Genomic DNA, 17,958 nt, shown 5'->3' with positions numbered 1-17,958 from the left:
CATCACCAGCACTCCATATAAGTCCAACCTCTGAATAGCAAAATGAGAATGAGCTAATGACAGAACGATCCCCCGAAATGAATTACAAATGCCTCTGAAAGCTATAACAAGGTGCCCAATAGCATTCATGAGAGAAATGCAAATTGAAATGACAATTAGATAGTATTTTTAATGTGCAGTTTGGGAAAGATCAAATTGTTTGATAACACCATCAGGAAGGGTCTGAGAAAGAGGCATTGCTGGTAAAAACCTTTGTAGAAGATAATTTGACAATATCTATCAACATTTTAAATGCACATATCCTTTATTTCGGCAAGCAATAATTGAAACCTACATATATACCTATTTGTATGTGTGCAAAATGATGCCTGAATGAGGATATTATATTCACTAAACAATTTGTAAAAGCTGAAGACAGGAAACAAATTTTTATTGATTGGGGACTGGCTAAGTAAATTAAGAATAAGGCACCTCTACATGTATTGATACAGGGTATCTGTGAGATAGACTGTTAAAGGATAAAAACAAGAATAGTGTGAATGGTACCTGACACCTTTTAGAAATGCGATATAAATGTAGTTTATGCATATACATGCATATATAAGAAAATGTCTAAGACCAGGTAAGAGCTGAAGGACAGAGACAGGAGAGAAGCTGATTTTTCATCCTGTATGTATTTATGCCTTCTGAATTTTTTTTTTTTCAAAGTCTCGCTCTGTTGCCCAGGCTGGAGTGCAGTGGCACAATCTCAGCTTACTGCAGCCTCCACCTCCTGGGTTCAAGCAATTCTCCTGCCTCAGCCTCCCGAGTAGCCAGGACTACAGGTGCCCACCAAGATGCCTGGCTAATTCTTTTTTTTTTTTTTTTTTTTTTTTTTGAGACAGGAGTTTCGCTTTTGTTGCCCAGGCTGCAGTGCAATGGCACAATCTCAGCTCACTGCAACATCCACCTCCCAGGTTCAAGTGATTCTCCTATCTCAGCCTCCTGAGTAGCTGGGATTACAGGCGCATGCCAACATGCCCAGCTAATTTTTGTATTTTTAGTAGAGACGGGGTTTCTTCATATTGGTCAGGCTGGTCTCAAACTTCTGACCTTAGGTGATCTGCCTGCCTCGGCCTCCCAAAATGCTGGGATTACAGGCGTGGGCCACCATACCCTGCATTTTTTTTTTTGAATTTTTAGTCGAGACAGGGTTTCACCATGTCAGCCAGTCTGGTCTTGAACTCGTGACCTCAAATGATCCACCTGCCTCAGCCTCCCAAACTGCTGGGATTACAGGTGTAAGCCACCGTGCCTGGCCCTTGAATGTTATACTATATGCATTGCAAGCCACTAGGCTTTATGGCCACTCTCTCCTTTATCCCTGCTGTTCAGCCAGCCTCTGTCTGGACAATATCTCTGCCATTTGGCCCTCCTTTCCACCCTCACCACAATGGACATAATGTAGAGACCCTCAGCATCTTCCTCCTGGAGAATTAAAAGAGCCTTTAACCACTTTCCCTTTTAAATAACTTATCTTCTCTGCTTGACATTAGGCACCATTCCTGGACCCACCTTTCTAAAGCACCAGTTTATTAAGTTTCACAAAATCAGGGTTCCACTTAGCCTATCAAAGTGCTCCACACGGGCCCAAGCCCCTTTCTCTTCCAGGGACTAAATCGCACACTCCAGCTGATCAAAACTCGAACAGCTGCTCTTTTTTTCCCTACCACTAACCCTCAACTCCGGTGGCCTCCTTTATCAGGAATGCCCATGTCATGTTTGTCTCCCTTCCCCATATGCACCGGCTAAAATGGCTCGTGGCCTTCAGCACCTACTGAAACCACCACCAACCTCAGGCGCTTCCCCTGGTGTCCACCTGGGATGTGAATGCTCCCTCCCCTAAGCGCCATGGACTGTGTGTTTCTTTTGCAGCCCCTGAAATAGGCTGCCTCTCATGCCTGCTTGCTGCTGCTTCCTTCTAAGCAGCCATGGCAATGGTAGGCTGCATGCCCTGCTCTGTTCCTCAGTCTCCTGAGCAGTGAGACTCCCTAGCAATACAGAGCAAGTCCTCTGGCAAGGTAACACTTTCCTTGAAATTCCAAAAATTCCTACTGCTCATTAAATGACTAAAAAGCCATCTGAATCCCTACATTTAAATGTACTTATTTTGCATGGTTGCACAGCATTCACAATGACATTATACTGACAAGCTAGGAAGTATTAAAAATATTACATAACAGTTACTGATTCTTTTTGCCTTCTCAGTGGAGCCTGGTAAAAAGTTTAGAGTATCAAGCACATACTCAAGACAGTCCATTTTACCACCTGTCACTTAAAAGTCATTTTCTAGAATTATTGTTTTCTTAAATGAGAAAAATGATCTGACTCTGGGTGAACACATAAGGTTAGTGACGGCTAGGAGCGCTGACTAAATTGAATGGTTTCAGGTCCTCGAGAAGTGTCTACCATTTCCCAATATAAGGCAATTATGCATTTAGTTAGGATACAGTCACGTTAAAGGAGGTGATCCCTGTAGACACACAGAGAGATATCATTACTATATATTGGTTCGGACAATCACTGTGGACAACAATTTTAAAATATCATCAAATTCACAGAATAGTGGTTACCAGGGGCAGGGGGGTGGGAGAATGGGGAGCTGTTGTTTAAGGAGTACAGAGTTTCAGTGTGGGATGATGAAGTTCTGAAAAATGGATGATGGTGGTGTTTTCCTCAAGCATGTGAATGTACTTAATGCCACTGAACTGCACACTTAAAAATGGCTAAAATGGTAAATTTCATGTTATATATATTTTACCACAATTTTAAAAATCCATCATGAAACATGACTTTTAAGCATTTTTTTGACACAGTAAAAACAAAACAACTACAGGTTCTTTTCATTTCTAATTTAAAGACTGGAATAAGACAAAATAAGTGAAAGAACAGCAGTTTATTTTAAACCTGATGCCTCTAATACATGAATTACTAAAGTTTATGCTATTAAATCTTTTTAAGTCTTACCTTCACTTGTAAAGTATTTATATATTATTAAGGTTTAATGTGCTAATTCTTCTTTCTTAAATCCCATGCTTTGTTTAAGAAGCTTTTAGACTCTATGACCAATACATGCTATGTAGTCATAAGGCAACAGTTGCATAAATACTTGCTGACAACGGTTAGCCCTACAAAGGAAATTGTGGAAGACTCGAGTACGAAGTAAACCCAATCTTTACTCCCCAAAGTGTCATCCCTCAAACTAAAGTCCAGGATAGCTCCAGCCAATCTGACAGAATACAATTAAAATAATATAAATCAAAAATTAAAAATGGAAGGAAAATACAATGCCAATAGTAAATCATAAAATGTCACTAAAAACATAAGATCTTCTACCCCTACATACTTCTTAACTAAACCTTAAAATATACCTACAATATATTGAAAAATGAATCATACACAGTGTATAATTTACTGTAAACCTACATACTTTCTGAGGCTGTGAAGGCCTAACAACTCAAGTAGGAATCATTAGAAACCTAAAAATAGGACAGGAGACGTTATTTTTTGATTAAAAAAAAAGAATGGCTGGGGAAGGCCTATCTGAGGAAGTAAACTTTAAATCAAGATTAAAAAGATAAGCCATTCAAAAAGACAGTTTCCAGATAAAGAAACTGAAGTATCAAGGTAGTCAGATGGGAAAGGCTTAGTATGTTCTAGAAAATGATTCTAGTTTATTCTACAGCTGTCTCATTAAACTTGAAACACCAAGCAAAGCATTTAACTGACACCCAAATCTATTCCAATGGCGAAGTTAGACAACAGTCCATATATTATCCAAGGCAGTTCTCCTTCTCCCTCTAAATCACCTGCCTGTCATTTCGCATCTCTTGAAGCACCAACTTCTGAGTGGGCATGTACAGAAAGAGCAATTAATTTTGTTACTTCTTAGAAGAGAATAGGCTTAAATGAGTTTCTGAATTACTGTGAATTTTAACTAGCTGTGTTCTTCCATGCCACTATTCATATGAGTAATCAAGATATTTTCATCATAGGTTGAACAGTTTCCATTTAAGGGCATGCTATCATTATTTATGCCAAGGGCAAAAAATGCACATAGACTTCAAGCAGCAGTATCCAGGAAATGTAGCTGGCTGCCATGCAGCCACAGCACTGTCACTGCTCCACAGACAGCTCATAGATAGAGGACCAAAAACACCCCTAGCCTTCAAAAGACAGGACTAAGGGGAAACTAGGTGTTTTCAATGCCTTTGCCTAGTGTAACGGTTAGTCTTACGTCAACATGACTGGGCCTTGGGGTGCCCAGATATTTGGTTAAACATTATGTGGTGTGTCTATGAGCATGTTTCTGGATGAGATTAACACTTGAATCAGCAGACTTAAGTATAACGGATTGCCCTCTCCAATGTGGCGGTCCTCATCCAATTCACTGAGGTCCTGAATAGAAAAAAGGCTGAGTAAGAAAGAATTCTCTCTTTGCCTGTCTTTCAAGCTGGGACACTGGCCTTCTCCTGCCTTTGAACTTGGACCTGGACTAGAACTTACACCATCCACTCTCCTGGTTCTCAGGTCTTCGGTACTGAACTGAAACTTATGCCATGTGCTCTCCTGGGTCTCCAGGTTGCCAACTACAGATCTCGTCTTACTTATTTTATATATATATATAAAATATATATATATATACACACACACACACACTCACACATTTATATTTTTTATTTTTTATTTTCTCTATATTTATTTATAGAGAGAAATATAACCAAACGAATACACTCAGCAACTCACTCAACTCCATTTATATACACTTGTCATTCTATTATCTTTCAATCTTCTCACTGCATTTTCAACTCAAGATTGCTTTCTTTTTTTCTTTTTCTTTTTCTTTTTTTTTTTTTTGAGAGGGAGTCTTGCTCTGTCACCTAGGCTGGAGTGCAGTGGTGCAATCGGCTCACTGCAACCTCCGCCTCCCAGGTTCAAGTGATTCTCCTGCCTCAGCCTCCCGAGTAGCTGAGACTACAAGCGCATGCCACCATGCCCGGCAAATTTTTTGTATTTTTAGTAGAGACGGGGTTTCACCGTGTTAGCCAGGGTGTTCTCAATCTCCTGACCTCATGATCCGCCCGCCTGGGCCTCCCAAAATGCTGGGGTTACAGGCATCAGCCACTGTGCCCGGCCTCAAGATTTTCTAATCTCACATCCCTGGCTGTGTTCATCACAGCACACCATCCTCAGTTCAAGTTCTCTTTCAAAGACCTACACAAAGCATCTGCAAGACACATCACCACGACCTCTGAACAGTGTGGACAGTAGGGCCACAAGCAAGCGCTGAAGCCACCTGTCTTGTTGTGCACTCAAGGCCTCCTGAGGATGCCTGAAGACTCTATCCTCCTCTCTACTTAGTGGAAGCCAAACCATCTAGGCATTTCCTTTCTCTCTGCATTTCTTTCAGAGAGAGAAAACAGAACCTCTCTTGCTGGGAAGAGCTGAAGTGTATCACACGGGGTGGAGAGGGGGAAGGCTGCATCTCATACCCAATTAATTCAGAGTCAAATGTGGAAATCATGCGACTCATGTCAGGGTTTGATGGGTTTCTTTTTTAGCCTAATAAAGAAAAGACCATTGCTAACTAAACAGGAAAACCTAGTGAGGTTGAATAGTTATGGAGAATAATGTTAAGGAATGTATTTTAAATCTACACACATTAAAACATACGTCAAGTATTTTACTAATAAAAATAAGGCTTCTTTCAAATAAAGTACGCCATTAACATCGTCATTTTTAGTAAAAAACTTTGTGTAAAAATCCCTTCGTTTTACCATATTTTGAAGAAACCATAATCTTCTGCTATTAAAACACCATGCAAGTTAAAAAAACAACCAACCAAAAACCAGCGTTCCTATGAGACCCCAGCACTCGTGGCAACAATACCAAGCTCTGTCTACACACCCTCCTTATTGCAGAAAACCAAAGCGCACTAATGAGAATATGTTCTGAATCTTTGCAATGTCCCTAGGGGTGAGGAGAGAATAGGTTATTTCAGTTCTGCTTTAGACTGAAGAAAGTAAAGGAGGAAAAGGTCATTTACTCACAGATCACACAAGCTAGGGTACAGCCAGAGCCGAACTCTCATCTTTCAGGGCTCTGTTCAGTCCTTCCCCATTTCAGGATTACACTGTGATAACTGAAAACGTCAACAGTCAACTGCTTTATGTGAGATGATAATTTAGATCAATGACAGATGAAGTATACTTTAAGGAGAAAATATTGAAAAGATTAAGGTTCTAGTCCAAACGGAGCAGGATATAAGACATCAAACTCCTAAGTATCCACTCTGCTAACACTTCCCTCATTTATGAAGTCAGGATATCCAAAATGGACTGGGTACAGTGATATTCCTTAAAATGAGGGGTCGGGGGCAGTGAAAATGGACAACATGGTGTTAGGATTTTATTGCAAAACATTTTTGAATAATGCTGAGCAAGGAAAAAAAGCCAATGTTCTTGCATATTATCAATCATGATATATAAAGATTTAATAAAGAACCAAAAGTCCCCAAAATATCTTTCAAATCTTAAATGTATTCACTGTAAATCTGGTACTGCTGATAATATGCTATAACACAGAAACAGATTTTAGTTTTGAAATTGCCAGCACCCTTTATGCCCTACAGAGATGATATGATATATCGTCTCTTTACAAACAAATGTATCGAGTATTCAGAAGGTGGCATTCCTTAACTTTACCAAGTTTTACTGCATTTTCTTTGCAGCTGAACTTGTACTTTTCTGGTAAATAAAAAAAATGTGTATTATTGGAACTATTAAAAAAATGTATCTGCAACCACCCATTTGTAATTGATATCCATTTTCTTTTCCTCAAAAATGTAACTGAAAAATATAGTCATTCTAAAATCTCTTAGGTCAATTTAGTTTGTTTAAAAAACCAACCATTTTGCCATTCTAAGCTGCTACTTTATTTAATGTTTTGGTTTAAGTCTTTCAAGAAGTCAAATATCTACATGTGACAAGTAACAATTAATCTGGGAAAAGAAAAGAAAAAAAAAAAAAAAAAACTGTGAACCAGCCCCTGCTGACAAATGCAAAAGCTTTGTGTGACATGACACTGCACTCGCTATCTGTGCCTTCATTCAGCTTCTTCTTCAGTCACCATTTGATCAATGAATGACAGAAAGGTAAGTTAATCACAGAGCAGCTTCTATTTGAATTAGGCTTAAACACCACAGGGAGAAAAAATTATTTCTCTTTACACCACAATGCACTGAGGCTGGCTCAGGAGATACTGAGCCTGCACTGAGGAGGAATAGGTGGATTTCACTTCAAGGTAAAACAATAACATGTGTTTGTTCCTCCTGTGCTGCCTGATTTATAGAGATGGGAAGAGACAGGCAGAGAGAAATCTTTGGGGTCAGCCAAGTCCTCGGGAGTGTCTGGACAGCCCAACATGCCCTCCTCCTGGATGCCCGGCTTAGTACAGCCAGCTAATCCTGCACAAAGAGATTCATCCCTGAAGCAGAGAACAACCCACAGTCCCAGTCTCCTACTGCCCAGGGAACCACATCAGTTTGGGGACCCAGAGTGATCCACACAATTGAAGAATCACACCTCTGGGCAGAAGGTGTTGAGGATGCAGCCATTCTGTAAAGAATAAAGGGAAAGTAAAGCTCTTTGATGAGCCTCCAATTCTTAGTTCCTGCAATTCACAAGGGTATGCAGATTAACATAGTCATCACAGATTACTGTTATCAAATAGAGTGACCATATGTCTCAGTATCCCCAAGACAGTTCATGTTTATGCCTGTCATGCCAGTATAATTATTTAATAGCACCCACTTTCACTGATCTCAAGTGTCCTGATGTAGGAAATAAATTATGTGATTATCTAAATGTTAAGTAATTTACCTAAAATGATGTGAAAAAACCTATGATACAGCTGTGAAATGAGACCAAATCGACAAAATCTTAGTCAAGTTTTCTCCCTTACTATCACATATATACAGCATTTACACTCATTTCAAAAATGCACAATAAATCTTCCCAGACACGGTAAAACTAATACCAACAATCTAGAATTACAGCATGCTGAAACTAAAAAATTTATTTTAAAGTACCTCCATTCTAAGTCAATAACTTGTGTCAATAATTCTTACAACTCCCCCATTGAGCCTACTTTTTCAGAAAGAAAATAGGGTTTCCAAATGCAATTTTAAATGATTGTGACTAGTAACAGAGCTAAAATGATAGTCATTTCCATGCTTCTAGTGCTATCCAAAAGCAGAAAATAAAAACATTCACTACTAGGGGCTCTTAACTTCAATATATAAAAATAGTGCCAGCAAAGCTTAAGATAATATAAAATTCTGGGAGAATACATCGTAACCCAAGAGATAAAGTATGCAAAATATGTATCACTCTTCTGAAGGAACTGACAGGATGTTTACTCAGATACTATGCTAAGTGACTATGCTACTCCCATTATATTTTCTATTGAGGCAAACAAAATTAAAGTCTAAAAGCCTAAAATCTAAACCTAAATCCTGGCCAGTAGGGAGCAATATAATCCAAACAAATGCAACAGAATCTGTGCTGTGGCTGAACACTTCATGTTACCTAATATTCTTGGTGGTGACAGGGCAGGAGGATGAAAGATGCAGAAATCTAAAAATTTCAGGCTTATATTCCTTCATTTCCTCATTTAACAAAGATTTACTGAGCACTTAGTAGGCACTATGCCTCTAGTGATGAACAAAATAGACATGGTCCCAGCCCTCACAGAATTCACATTCTGGTGGGAGAACTCAACATTAAACCAGGAACCTTCTATTATGTAGATATACTTTGTACAATTTTAAATTATAAAAAGTTAAGGTAAAGAATAAGATGTCATAAGAAATAATGATAAAATCAGAAGGGTATAATTTAAACTGAGGTTGGGAACATTCCCTGAAGAAGTAACATTTAAGCTGAGTAGTCATGACTGGAGTGAAGAGTATAAGAAAATATTGATTATTCAAGAGAAGGACCCTCATATACAAATGTCCTTCAGTGCAAAAAAGCTTGGCCTTGTGTACATGTAACAAATGCATCTGTTTAAGAAGAAAAAGAAAGAAAATATCCCAGTGCTTCGCAACCAGCAAAAACAAATAACTTAAATTGACAAATATAATAAATTCCAAATAAAGACTTTTGGCAAGGCTGAAGTGGGGAAGCTCTATTTTATTTTTGGCACTATATTGAAATATGTTGGGCCAGGCTCACACCTGTAATCCCAACACTTTGGGAGGCCGAGGTAGGAGGACTGCTTGAAGCCAGAAGTTTAAAACTAGCCTGGGCAACAGAGCAAAACCCCATTTCTACCAAAAACAAATTTGTTTTAATTAGCTGGGTGAGGTGGCATGCACCTGTAGTCCCAGCTACTTGGGAGGCTGAGGCAGAAGGATTGCTTGAGCCCAGAAGTTGGAGGCTGCAGTAAGCCATGACTGTGCCACTGCACTCCAGCTGGGGTGACAGAGCAAGACCCTGTCTCAAAAAAAAAGACATGGTGAGCTGCATAAAACAGAAAGACTAAATAATCGTGGCTGAAAACAGAAAGACATTAGTTGTTAACAAAACATGAAGTCTAGACGCATCCAGTTCCAGGGTTCATTCCATGGCTCAGAAAAGCCAATGTTTAGGCTGGAATCTCATATTCTCCTGGCCTTTCCTTCATGTGTGTCTGCTGAGCTTCAAGCTTTAGTATTACTTGCATTCCAAGCAGGGGAGAAGATGACACAAGTAAGCCCTCTTGTGCAAATACTTATCTTTTAATAGAAAACAAAATCTTTCCTAGAAACCTTCCAGACAACTTCCTGTTGTCTCATTAACCAGATCTGTGTCTTGTGGCTATGCCTGGCTATGACAAACAAGTATCTGGTAAAGAGGGAATGCAATCACTATGAAGCCTAAGACCACATTACAATTCATTTCCAGGAACTAGGCACATGGCCACCCAAACAAAATCAGGGTTCTAATGGCCGGGAAGAAGTACGGTTGATATGGCTGATGGGTAGCCAACTAATACTATCTGCCAAAGTCACTCAATAATTTTTACAGGTAAGTTACAGTAGCTCCTCTTTGTCTACGGAGGTTCCAAGACCTGCAGTTGATGCCTGAAACTGTGGAGCGTACGAAACCCTAAGTACTGTTTACTATGTTTTTTCCTGTACGTGAATATCTATGATAAAGTTTAATTTATAAATTAGGTACAGTAAGGGATTTAACAACAATAACTAGTAATAAAATAGAGAACCAGATATAAATCCATACATTTACAGTCAATTTATTTTCCACAAAGGTGTTAAGAACATACATTGGGGAAAAAAAAACACTCTTCAATAAATGATGCTAAGTTCCTATCTCTCACCATATACAAAAATCAAATAAAAGTAGATTAAAGATTTAAGTCTAAGACCTGAAACTATGAAACTACTACAAGAATACACTGGGGAAACAACCCAGGATATTGGTCTGGGCAAAGATTTTTTGTGAAGACCTCAAAAGTACAGGCCACCAAAGCAAAAAGAGAAAAATTAGATTACATCAAGCAAAAACGCTTCTGTAAGCAAAGGAAACAATCAACAAAGTGAAAACACAACCCAGAATCTCCCACAGAATAGGAGAAAGTATTTGCAAACCATCCACCTGGCAAGGGATTAATAACCAGAATATATAATGAGCACAAACAACTCAATAAAAAAAACACAATCTGATTAAAAATTGGGCCAAATATGAGTGAACTCCCATTCACAATTGCTTCAAAGAGAATAAAATACCTAGGAATCCAACTTACAAGGGATGGGAAGCATCTCTTCAAGGAGAACTACAAACCACTGCTCAAGGAAATAAAAGAGGATACAAACAAATGGAAGAACATTCCTTGCTCATGGGTAGGAAGAATCAATATCGTGAAAATGGCCATACTGCCCAAGGCAATTTACAGATTCAATGCCATCCCCATCAAGCTACCAATGACTTTCTTCACAGAATTGGAAAAAACTACTTTAAAGTTCATATGGAACCAAAAGAGAGCCCGCATCGCCAAGTCAATCCTAAGCCAAAAGAACAAAGCTGGAGGCATCACACTACCTGACTTCAAACTATACTACAAGGCTACAGTAACCAAAACAGCATGGTACTGGTACCAAAACAGAAATATAGATCAATGGAACAGAACAGAGCCCTCAGAAATAACGCCGCTTACCTACAACTATCTGATCTTTGACAAACCTGAGAAAAACAAGCAATGGGGAAAGGATTCCCTATTTAATAAATGGTGCTGGGAAAACTGGCTAGCCATATGTAGAAAGCTGAAACTGGATCCCTTCCTTACACCTTATACAAAAATCAATTCAAGATGGATTAAAGATTTAAACGTTAGACCTAAAACCATAAAAACCCTAGAAGAAAACCTAGGCATTACCATTCAGGACATAGGCGTGGGCAAGGACTTCATGTCCAAAACACCAAAAGCAATGGCAACAAAAGCCAAAATTGACAAATGGGATCTAATTAAACTAAAGAGCTTCTGCACAGCAAAAGAAACTACCATCAGAGTGAATAGGCAACCTACAACATGGGAGAAAATTTTCACAACCTACTCATCTGATAAAGGGCTAATATCCAGAATCTACAGTGAACTCAAACAAATTTACAAGAAAAAAACAAACAACCCCATCAAAAAGTGGGCAAAGGACATGAACAGGCACTTCTCAAAAGAAGACATTTATGCAGCCAAAAGACACATGAAAAAATGCTCATCATCACTGGCCATCAGAGAAATGCAAATCAAAACCACTATGAGATATCATCTCACACCAGTTAGAATGGCAATCATTCAAAAGTCAGGAAACAACAGGTGCTGGAGAGGATGTGGAGAAATAGGAACACTTTTACACTGTTGGTGGGACTGTAAACTAGTTCAACCATTGTGGAAGTCAGTGTGGCGATTCCTCAGGGATCTAGAACTGGAAATACCATTTGACCCAGCCATCCCATTACTGGGTATATACCCAAATGACTATAAATCATGCTGCTATAAAGACACATGCACACGTATGTTTATTGCGGCATTATTCACAATAGCAAAGACTTGGAACCAACCCAAATGTCCAACAATGATAGACTGGATTAAGAAAATGTGGCACATATACACCATGGAATACTATGCAGCCATAAAAAATGATGCGTTCATATCCTTTGTAGGGACATGGATGAAATTGGAAACCATCATTCTCAGTAAACTATCGCAAGAACAGAAAACCAAACACCGCATATTCTCACTCATAGGTGGGAATTGAACAATGAGATCACATGGACACAGGAAGGGGAATATCATACTCTGGGGACTGTGGTGGGGAGGGGGGAGGGGGGAGGGATAGCATTGGGAGATATACCTAATGCTAGATGACGAGTTAGTGGGTGCAGCGCACCAGCATGGCACATGTATACATATGTAACTAACCTGCACAATGTGCACATGTACCCTAAAACTTAAAGTATAATTAAAAAAAAATAAAAAATAAAAAATAAAAAAAATAAAAAAAATAAAAATAAAAAAATAAAAAATAAAAATTGGGCCAAAGATCTCAATAGACATTTCTGAAATGAAGACATACAAATGGCCAGTAGATACATGAAAAATGCTCAACATCGCTAATCATCAGAGAAATGCAAATCAAAACCACAATGAGATATCATCTAACCCCAGTTAAAATGGCTTTTATCAAAAAGGGAATAAAAGATGCCGGCACAGATGTGGAGAAAGGGGAACCCGTGTAAACTGTTGGTGGAAATATAAGTTAGTATAGCCAATATGGAAAACTGTGTGGAGGTTCCTCAAAAAACTAAAAATAGAACTACCATATGTCCAGCAATTCCACTGCTGGGAATATATCCAAAAGAAAAGAAATCAGTATTATCAAAAAGATATGTGCATTGTAATCAGCACTCCCATGTTTATTGCAGCACTATTCACAAAAGCCAAAATATGGAATCAATGTTAAGTGTACATCAAAGGATGATGATCAAAGGACAAAGAAAATGTGGCATAAAAAAACAACAGAGTATTATTCAGCTATAGAAAAGAATGAAATTCTGCCATTTGCAGCAACATGAATGGAACTGGACATTATGTTAAGTGAAATAAGCCAAGCACAGAAAGACAAATACCATATGTTCTTACTCATATGTCGGAGCTAAAAAAGTGAATCTCATGGAAATAGAGAATAGACTGGTGGTTACCAGAGGCCAAGAAGGGTACAGGGCAGGAGGGATGCAGAGAGGTTGACTAGTAAGTAAAAACACAGCTTGATAGAAGAGATAAGACTTAGTGTCTGATAGATCACTGGGAGACTATAGATTATAATAATCTATTGCATATTTCAAAATAGCTAGAAGAAAACAATTTGAATGTTTCTAGCATAAAGACAAATATTTAAGGTGATAGATATCACAATTACACTAATTTGATCTTTATAAATTATATGAATGTATTAAAGTATCACATGTACCCCAAAAATATGTACATCTATTATGTATCAATAAAAATAAATAAATAAAAGAATCTGAGACAAGAAAAATACAAACCATTATAATCATAGATTTTCTGCCTGTTCTCTGATTGCATTTCCTCCTTGATTTGATAATGCAACTGTTCGTGATATCATTTCCGCATAAGATAGTGGTTATTATTATTTTTTGGAAAGAAAAAAATAAAAACCCATCATTAATTCAACAAGAAAAACTAATAATAAAGTAGAACAATTATAACAATATACCTACCGTAATAAAAGTTATGAAAAAGAGAAAGAATAGGTCCCTTCTCTCTCTCAAAGTATCTCATCCCACTGCACTCACCCTGTTTCTTCTTGTCATCTATCCATAACGAAAACCGTGATCTTGTGGTAACTGAGAAGGCAACGAAGTGACTAATGGGCAGGTAGCGTGTATGCAGCATGGAGACACTGGACAAAGGGAGGATTCATGCCCTGGGCAGGTTTCAACACAAAACTCAGAACACACCCATTTAAAACATGCATTATTTCTGGAATTCTCCATTACATATTTTCAGAACATAGTTGACTCTGGGTAACTAAGAAAGCAAAACCATGGGTAAGGGTGGTGGCGGCAGGGGGTCCTTACTGTATTTGGAGCTTATGTGATTGAGTCATTACACTATTAATATTTATCGATCATTTACTATATGCAAAGCTAGATGTAAAATGTTGAAGAAACAATAGTAATCAAAAACAGACTTGGGAGGCCGAGGTGGGCGCATTACAAGGTCAGGAGTTCAAGACCAGCCTGGCCAATATAGTGAAACCCCATCTCTACTAAAAATATAAAAATTAGCCGGGCGTGGTGGTGGGCGACTGTAGTCCCAGCTACTCGGGAGGCTGAGGTAGAAGAATCGCTTGAACCCCAGAGGCGGAGGTTGCAGTGAGCCGAGATCGTGCCACTGCACTCCAGCCTGGGTGACAGAGCGAGACTCCGCCTCAAAAAAAAAACAACAAAAAAAAAAAACAGACATAGTCTCTGTTCTTATACACAGCCTAATATCACAAAAAATTAATCAAATAAAAAAACATATAACTCTGGCAAGATTGCTCTAGTGAACTTTGTTCCTTTTACAAAAAATAATTCCCCTTTATCTCTAGGAGCTAGGCAACTGGTTCAAGACCAAAAGAATCCTATCTTCTCCCTGGTCACAGTTATTGGTTCAGAAATGGATGAGGACATGACACAAGGAGGGCCAGTGACATGAATGGAGAGGACTGCTGAGCACTCTTGGTCCAGAAGCTCTCTCACTCCTCTAAGGTTTTGGAAACAAGCGCCCCCAAACTGTTGATGGTTTCCCATAACCGAGAGAGAGGACTCTGGCCAGATGATAATATTTACGTTAGAGAAGACGAAGTAGAGAAAAGCACAAAATTGAATCTTTGGCAACATCACTCAAACCAATCAACCCTAAAGCCCATCTGGCTTCTGAACCCTCAAGACACAGGAGACAATAAAGCCACTAGGTTTGTTTAAAACAATTTGACTTCAGTTACTTGCAATGGCAGTCACTCTAAGCTGAAGAGCAATTCACCATACTAAGGGAGCTTAACAGAGGAAGATGTACTCAAGTTAGAGAAGGCAGCTTTGAGTAAGCATCTCTTCAACTGAGATCGGAAGAATAATTAGCAAGGGAAGGAAGGGCACTCCAGGCAGCTGGATCAGCATTTGCAAAGGTCCCCAGGGTAGAGGGGAAAGAGGTGAGTACTAAAGAATGAAAAGCAGCAAGCGAAGAATAAAAAGGTATGACATAGGACTGGAGAAGTGGGTAAGCGCCATACTCGTCAGGGTCTCATAGGCTGTGTTAAGGAATTAGACTTCATCCTAAAAGTGCTGCAGGTTTTTGGAGAGAAGGTGATATAAAAATTACTGTCTATAGTGTGGTGACATTAATTCATATATAGCTAAGGAACATACCTGACCACCAGTACTATAATGAACATTTAATTTTCAAATAGCTTTCAAGACAACAGAAAAATTTCAGCAAACACTGTAACTTGACACACGTGGAATCTCTTCTACAAAGTTAACAGAAGGGCATCCAGACAGCTTGACAGTTCTAGCGAACCACACTTATGTCCTGAAACGTATTAATCTGGGATAGTTTACTTGGAAATTATTTGAAGACCTGGGCTCTACAGATGAAAGCTGACTGTAATTATCATCCAGCCCAGCTCTCACAGTACGCAGAAGCCAAGGGTGTAAGTGGGATTCCTAACAGGGCTTAATGTTATGAATGCCCAGGCACATGTGCTTGTCTCAAAGTGCTCCAACACTTGAAATAAATAACAATGTGCTTATCTCAGAATGTAAAGAAACAGGAAAGAAAGTATGCTGCCTGCTAAGCTTTTTCTATTTCATGACTGCTTCATTTTACTTTCCCTTTGCACTGCAGAATTCCAGGAATTGATTTAAAAAAAGATAATTCTCCCAAAAAACTCATCTTCATTAACTGAAACTAACTGTTTTACTCTCTGCCAATATTACTGTAATCCATTTCACAGAAGCCAGGCTTTTATTACTCTTAAATATTGTTAGTTAACTCAAACTCACAATTACACATACAGATTACAAGTTTGCCAGGCTGAAGTGCTTCAATTGTGCTCAGAAAATAAATGTTTACATTAAAACGTTATAAAATATTAAATCATGTAATTCACTATAATACCAAAGAAATCATGAATTCTCTGTATATCTTCTACTGTTAATAACAGTCTACAGTATACTATCAACGATATGTATCGACCCATCCTCTGAGAGATCAGTTAACATCACAGATCTCAGTATTGCACATCTTAAGACACTGACCTAGTATTTTTCCAGTGATTAGCAAAATGTAGGCTGTTTTTTGTAAACAGACTCAACATTGCAAATTCTAAATGTTTTCTGTAAACAACCTACTGACCTGAACAAACAAGAGATGGCAGCTAATACACTCATTCGAAGAAGTCAATCAGAACTTCAAATATGTCACTAGAAAAATTACTAAAATGAGATACTGCTAAACAGCATGAAAAGGACTCTTCTCTTTTTTTTTTTTTGGTTATTTTCATTTTTTTTTTTATTATACTTTAAGTTCTAGGGTACATGTGCACAAGGTGCAGGTTTGTTACATATGTACACATGTGCCATGCTGGCGTTAGGTATATCTCCTAATGCTATCCCTCCCCCCTCCCCCAACCCCACCACAGGCCCCGGTGTGCGATGTTCCCCATCCTGTGTCCAAGTGTTCTCATTGTTCAATTCCCACCTATGAGTGAGAACATGCGGTGTTTGGTTTTCTGTCCTTGCGATAGTTTGCTCAGAATGATGGTTTCCAGCTTCATCCATGTCCCTACAAAGGGCATGAACTCATCCTTTTTTATGGCTGCATAGTATTCCATGGTGTATATGTGCCACATTTTCTTAATCCAGTCTATCATTGATGGACATTTGGGTTGGTTCCAAGTCTTTGCTATTGTGAACAGTGCTGCAATAAACACGTGTGCATGTGTCTTTATAGAGCATAATTTATAATCCTTTGGGTATATACCCAGTAATGAGATTGCCGGGTGAAATGGTATTTCTAGTTCTAATACCTAGGAATCCAACTTACAAGGGATGTGAAGGACCTCTTCAAGGAGAACTACAAACCACTGCTCAATGAAATAAAAGAGGACACAAACAAATGGAAGAATATTCCATGCTCATGGATAGGAAGAATCAATATCGTGAAAATGGCCATACTGCCCAAGGTAATTTATAGATTCAGTGCCATCCCCATCAAGCTACCAATGACTTTCTTCACAGAATTGGAAAAAACTACTTTAAAGTTCATATGGACCCAAAAAAGAGCCTGCATTGCCAAGTCAATCCTAAGCAAAAAGAACAAAGCTAGAGGCATCACACTACCTGACTTCAAACTATACTACCAGGCTACAGTAACCAAAACAGCATGGTACTGTTACCAAAACAGAGATATAGATCAACGGAACAGAACAGAGCCCTCAGAAATAATACCACACATCTACAACCATCTGATCTTTAACAAACCTGACAAAAATAAGAAATGGGGAAAGGATTCCCTATTTAATAAATGGTGCTGGGAAAACTGGCTAGCCATATGTAGAAAGCTGAAACTGGATCCCTTTCTTACACCTTATACAAAAATTAATGCGAGATGGATTAAAGACTTAAATGTTAGACCTAAAACCATAAAAACCCTAGAAGAAAACCTAGGCAATACCATTCAGGACATAGGCATGGGCAAGGACTTCATGGCTAAAACACCAAAAGCAATGGCAACAAAAGCCAAAATTGACAAATGGGATCTAATTAAACTAAAGAGCTTCTGCACAGCAAAAGAAAC

General features: G+C 38.7%; 1 protein-coding gene across 13 annotated transcripts in view; it reads right to left on the bottom strand.

Annotated features, from left to right (window-relative positions):
- The window catches only part of FARS2 (phenylalanyl-tRNA synthetase 2, mitochondrial), a 593,088-nt gene that overhangs the window by 567,945 nt on the left and 7,185 nt on the right, over positions 1-17,958 (bottom strand). For 2 of the 13 annotated variants that reach the window (XM_054685444.2, XM_063811878.1), the window contains exon 2: positions 13,641-13,704. The gene's annotated coding sequence lies outside the window, so the exon portion shown is untranslated. 13 annotated transcript variants of the gene reach the window in all.

Source organism: Pan troglodytes, chromosome 5 (assembly GCF_028858775.2).
Source record: "Pan troglodytes isolate AG18354 chromosome 5, NHGRI_mPanTro3-v2.0_pri, whole genome shotgun sequence".
NCBI lineage: Eukaryota > Metazoa > Chordata > Mammalia > Primates > Hominidae > Pan > Pan troglodytes.
The sequence above is the reverse complement of the archived record's forward strand: the minus strand, read 5'-3'. Positions and strand labels throughout refer to the sequence as shown.